The following is a 6,000-nucleotide window of genomic DNA, read 5'->3' on the forward strand; positions in this document are numbered from 1 at the left end:
AACTCTCCCTCAGCATTCTCTAGGTGTAGCCAGTCCTCAGTTTTGAGAGATCCTGTGGTTACACAGATGGTACCTTAGACCCAGAACAAATGACCTGATGCCTATTTTCAGCACCACCACCATGCAGTTGTGTGATCGCAGGCAAGTGTCCTGACTTCTCTGAGTCTCACTTTCTGCATCAGTGAGAACAAGAGCTACTAAAGGTTTTCTATGACCTCTTCAAGGTCTGAAGAGGTACGAATGCCTTAAGTGAACATGCCCACCAAGTTGCCGAAGGCCACCATACATTTCTGTGTTCTGGTCTCTATTCTTCTGGCTTTGAAAGTAGACCAAGATGAATGCAAACTCAGGGTTCACATTCATACGGCAAAAATCAGAGCCCCCAGAGCAGCACTGGGGATAAAAATGATGATAAATGGAAACTAACTCTATCATCCAAAAATACCCCCTCAAAACTCTGAAGAAATATTGATAATAACTCTCCATCTGTTGAATAAATCAGAACAAGACTGGAGATCCTACCCAACATTGTTTGAGCATGGAGGACAGCCAATAACGTACTAGGGTTTCATGAAAACTGATCTCAGGAGGACGGACATAAATAAAACATGTCAAAGTTTTAAAGAGGAAAGTGAAAAGAAAAGGGACAGCAGAAGTGTTTTCTGTTTACTATTATCCTCACTGTAAAGAGCTTTTGTAGAAAGAGCACAGGTCTGGGACTCAAGATGCTTGACTTCCAGATACTCTGTACCACTGATGACCACCTAAACTTTACAATCATTTTGCTATTCTACACAGGCTACTTTGCCTGGTGATTGTGAGAAGTGGATAGAAAAATTAAACAAAACATATGAAAATTTATTTGGGAAAAAGCTGCCCAAAACCTAAGATGTCATATGAACAAACTGCATGGTTAATTACAAATAATACTGGAAACTTCTCTGAGAGTTTCACTAAAGTGAAAGAGCTGTGGGAGGCAGCATCTGCTTTAGGGAGCCCCCTGCAGGTTGTCCCAGATGTTGACACCAGGCTAGAGCCCAAGATTTCCAGCCCTATGGGACCCTCAGGGGATCTGAGCTCAGCTTGGGCTAAGCGGTGAGACCTGTGGTGGGGATGAGTGAGGGGGAGCTGAGTGAGAAAGCTCAGCTTAATCTCTACTGCCAAGATTCCTACAACGCTATTAAGGCCCACCGGGATCCTCTCCCCATCGACAAGTCCCAGATCTGTTGGAAAGGGCCCAGATTTTTAACAGTGGGGGTCTTAGTTATCCCAGCCTCTTGTTCTCTTCAATCTAAATATGCTGGGGGAGAGCCCAAGTTCTCCCAAAGTTCCCTCAAAGTGCTGGGCAGCTCTGGGTAGCCCAGACAGTCAGTTACTACTTAGGATGGAAGAGGGGTGAGGGGATCTCTACCAGTTTGCAGAACTGTTGGCTTATATATAGACTCTTGGTGCCCCCCACTGAATAGCTGTTATGTTCCCCAAACAATGTTATAAATGTAGTCCACAGTTGAGATGACTAATCAGCCATATAATGGACCAAAATATCTTAGGCTAAAGTAAGAACAGCTGTAATGATTGTAGTACATAGTTGGAAACTCAAACTGGGATAAATCCAATAATTTATAGTTATCTCTGCATGTTTACGTAAATGTGGTTAAATGCCAGGATTGCTAGCATATACCATATGGAAAATAAAACTCATTCTTTTGGAGGGGAGAGAGGGGGTGTTCTCTTAGATATTCTGTCCAGGAAAGAACCTGAAAATACATGGCATAGAGAGTAGGGCATGCAATCTGAGATACATATAAAAATCTTCAGGAGAGTTCAGTACCACACACACACGAATTCTTCTTTTTAAAAATTGTGTTTTCTAATTTTCTCCTCTTCCTTACCCTTCTTCCCCAGACCCTGAGCTTTTGATGCTGATGGAATGTCTGAATCTGTTGCTTCAGGAGCACACCCCATTATTCTCCAGCTTCTGGGAGGCATGGGGGTATCAGAGATCATGTGTGATTTTTAATACAGATGCAGGGTAAAGCGATCCCCAAAGAGAAAGAAAAAGGGTTTGAATTATCACTTGCCTTGTCAGCCTTGATAGGGTCAATTTCCACAGATTTTAGGGGAAGAAATTTGTGTTACTTGAACAAAATAGGTATCCCAAAGAATCTGAGAATGTTAGCATTGGAGGGAAATTTAAGAATCATTATATATTACTGACAAAAAAAAACCTGTTGCCCAAAGAGGGAAAGTGGCTTATTTGAAATGTATTAGCATCAGAACCAAAGCTTCTACTTGAAAATATGCATACGGAGAAAAAAAAAAAAAAAGAGTGAAAGAGGAAAAGGGAAATAAAGGAACATGTTGGTTTTGCAGAGACAGACAGAGAGAGTCAGAGACAGAGAGACGGAGACACAGAGAGAGGCAGAATGAAGAAAAAACTGAGAAAAGGGAGAGAAGAGGCAATCTTATAAGAGGACAGAAAGCAGAAGGGTTGTTGCACAAATATGAGAAAAATATGCCATGGTACATATTTAACAATATCCCACTCTTCCCTTTCCTGATTCCTCTGTGTAACAACCAACCCTCCAACTTACCAGATGGCATATATCTTGGAATAATCTAGAGTTCAGGGCAGTCACAAGCACTGGAAAGCCTGCCATCAGCTTTAACAAATAGATTTTTGTCTAATTTGGACCGTTTCTGGAAGAAACCTGAAAAATCATCTTTTCATTTTTGGATTTTTGTGTTTTTTCCTTCCCAGCCACACCTAAACCATTCCAGAGAGATGAAACTCTCTAGTGATTCTATTCCCAGAAGGAAGCAGACTGTCTTAAAGCATCTGGTCTGGGGCCCTCATGTTGTCACAGCTCATAGCTCATCTTTCTCTGTGCCCTGAGCAGCTGATCTGAATACAGAGTTTATGTGAACTTCAAAGAAAGCTGGCAGGATGGAGTTTAGGGCCTCACTGCTTTAATCAAGATGGATTCAAAACTTTTGCTTATCAAGTAGAAAACTAAAACCAGCAATGGCAAATTAATTGACACCGACTAAAAAGGAAATGGCACTCAAAAAGGTGCAGGAAACTCAATAAAATTATATTTAAAGTGTAATACTCTCCTCGCAGTTGATGATGGATCAAGTTTACTTCTTGCCTCCATAAATAATATTAGCTCATGAAATTAGATAGCCTCCTAATTCTATGTGGGGAAACATGCAAAAGCTCAAAAACATTGTTTCCACCTGCATGTCATGATGATGCTATTGCTTTCTCCTTGACGGGGGGCTCCCTGTCCAAGCTTTTTGGCCAGCTGGTGGGAGCTGCACCACTGGCCACTCACCCTGACTCTGCGCTTCGGTGTAACATCACTCAGCACTCCACCCGCTTCTCTTCTCAAGCTCTGCTTCACACGGAGACCATCCACAAGGAAAGCATCCAGTGCTGACTTGGGATCTAAGTTGTTTTTCCCCAAGTTGGTCTCCCTCAGGAAAGCACTGAGTCTGGCATATCATAGGTGCGCAGAAGGAACGTCTTAAGTAAAGGAGGGAAAAAGAAACCCGCATTCCAGTAACATCACCCCGGCACCCAGCACCCTGAGAAGCCTTTACTACTTGAGCCTTGTTCACAAGATGGGGACAAGATGGAGTCCCTATCACTCTAGACTGGGAAGTTTGCAGAGTCCCCTTACTGAGAAGATACTGGGAGCCACTCGGAAGAAGAGTTGAGGAAGAAAAGAAGAAAGAAGAAGAGGAAGAGAAAAAGAAAGAAGAAGAGGAAGAATGAAGATTTGAGGAAGAAAAAGGGCAGACAGGGGAATAGGTCCCTGGAGCCACTCCCTGGCTACAAACATCTCACTAACTTCTTCATGGGCTACATTTATTTTTTGCTGTTCTCTCCTTCTTCTAAGACAAAGAAACGTGATTTCTAAGATCTCCATTTCCCTCACCCTCTTATAGACATAAAGAAGAAAGTGTTTAGAAATAGAACCCAAAGGGAAAAAAGATAAGCACTAACATATTGGGTGTTTTTCACTCTCCCTTAAGGAGTTTTTCTAATTACACAAAGAACATCACCCCCTCTCCCCACCCTGTTCCCACTCTGAGTCTACCACTGCTTCTGCTGTTCACTTCTCTCTAAGTGAAGATGCAATTAAGAGAAAGGTATGCACAGCGCTCTAGCCCTTTCCTCTTAAGGTGAAGAGGAGAAGCAAAGAATAAACTGGAGAGAACTAGTAACAAAGGCAGATCTCTCCAGAGACACGTACAGTATTTTAAAAAATACTTTTCAAAGAAGATAAGTGGTCAATAAGCACATGAAAAAAGATGTTCAGTATCATTAATCATTAGAGAAATGCAAATCAAAACCAAAATCAAAGTGAACTATCACCTGCCACTCACTAGGATGGCTAAAGTAAAAATGACAGAAAATAACAAGTGCTGATGAGGATCTGGAGAAACTGGAACCCTTGTATATGACTAGTTGGAATATAAAATGGTGCAGCTTTTTTGGAAAGCAGTCTGGCAGTTCCTTAAAAAATTAAACATAGACTTCTATGACCCAGCAATTCCACTAAGTTTATACCCAAGCGAACTGAAAACATGCATACCCAAAGGTTTATAGAAGCTCAATTTGTAATAACCAAAAGACGGAAACAACCCAAATGTCCATAAACTGATGAGTAGATAAAATGTTGTATATCCATCCAATAAAATATTATTTAGCCATAAAAGGAATGAAGTACTAATACATGCTACAACATGGATGAACCTTGAACAGATGATAAGTGAAAGAAGCCAGATACCAAAGTCCACATACTCTGTGATCCATTTACATGAAATGTCCAGAACAGGGAAACTTAGAGACAGAAAACAGACTAGTGATTGCCAGGGGCTGGGGAGAGATGATAATGCAGAGTGACTGCTAAGGGGTCAGGGTTTCTTTTAGGAGAAATGAAAATTTTCCAGAACTAAATAGTGGTATTTGCTATGACCAGTGCATTCTCTTGGCAGGACTAGTCAAAGCTTTGGCTTTTCCAGTAGTCATGTATGGATGTGAGAGTTGGACCATAAAGAAAGCTGAGTGCCAAAGAATTTATGCTTTTGAACTGTGGTGTTGGAGAAGACTCTTGAGAGTCCCTTGGACTGCAAGGAGATCCAACCAGTCCATCCTAAAGGAAATCAGTCCTGGGTGTTCATTGGAAGGACTGATGCTGAAGCTGAAATGCCACTAGTGTGGCCACCTGATGCGAAGAACTGACTGACTGGAAAAGACTCTGATGTTGGGAAAGACTGAAGGCAGGAGGAGAAGGGGACAGCAGAAGATGAGAGGGATGGATGGCATCACCGACTCTATGGACATGAGTCTGAGTAAGCTCCAGGAGTTGATGATGGCCAGGGAAGCCTGGCATGCTGCAATCCATGGGGTCACAAAGAGTTGGACATGACCGAGCAACTGAACTGAACTGAACTGAAATAGTGGTGATAGTGGCACAACCTTTTGAATATATTAAAACCCACTTAACTTTACTCCTTAAAGTGCAAACTATATGGTATTTGAATTGTATACCAATAAAAAATATTTTAAAGAAGATTTTTGTATTGCTCAAATGACATTTAGGACCCTGCTGGGCACTCTAATATTAACTTGGAAAGTTTATCTAGTTACATAGAGCTTTCAGCCTCCACCTGGTATCAGCCACCTTTCAGCCTCCAACTCTAACCCCAGTGCAGCCCAGATCCATTCCTATATAGCTACTCCTAAAGGAAAATACAAAAAACAGGAGGACAGACATCGATCAGTGATTGTAGGTGAATTGAAACTCATCTAAAGTTTGTAAACATTCCTTGTGAGGAGTGGGGAGGAGGCTGGATGGAGAAATGTGCAAATAAAGGAAGATGAACCACCACATTCCAAGAAGGGGTCACACATCGAGTATGAAAGGAAGGCAGTGTCTCCTAGGAGGTCTCTTTTTGAATTCCTCTCCAAGTGTTGACTCTACATTA

This window comes from Dama dama, chromosome 20 (genome assembly GCF_033118175.1).
Source record: "Dama dama isolate Ldn47 chromosome 20, ASM3311817v1, whole genome shotgun sequence".
In the NCBI taxonomy this organism is placed as follows: domain Eukaryota; kingdom Metazoa; phylum Chordata; class Mammalia; order Artiodactyla; family Cervidae; genus Dama; species Dama dama.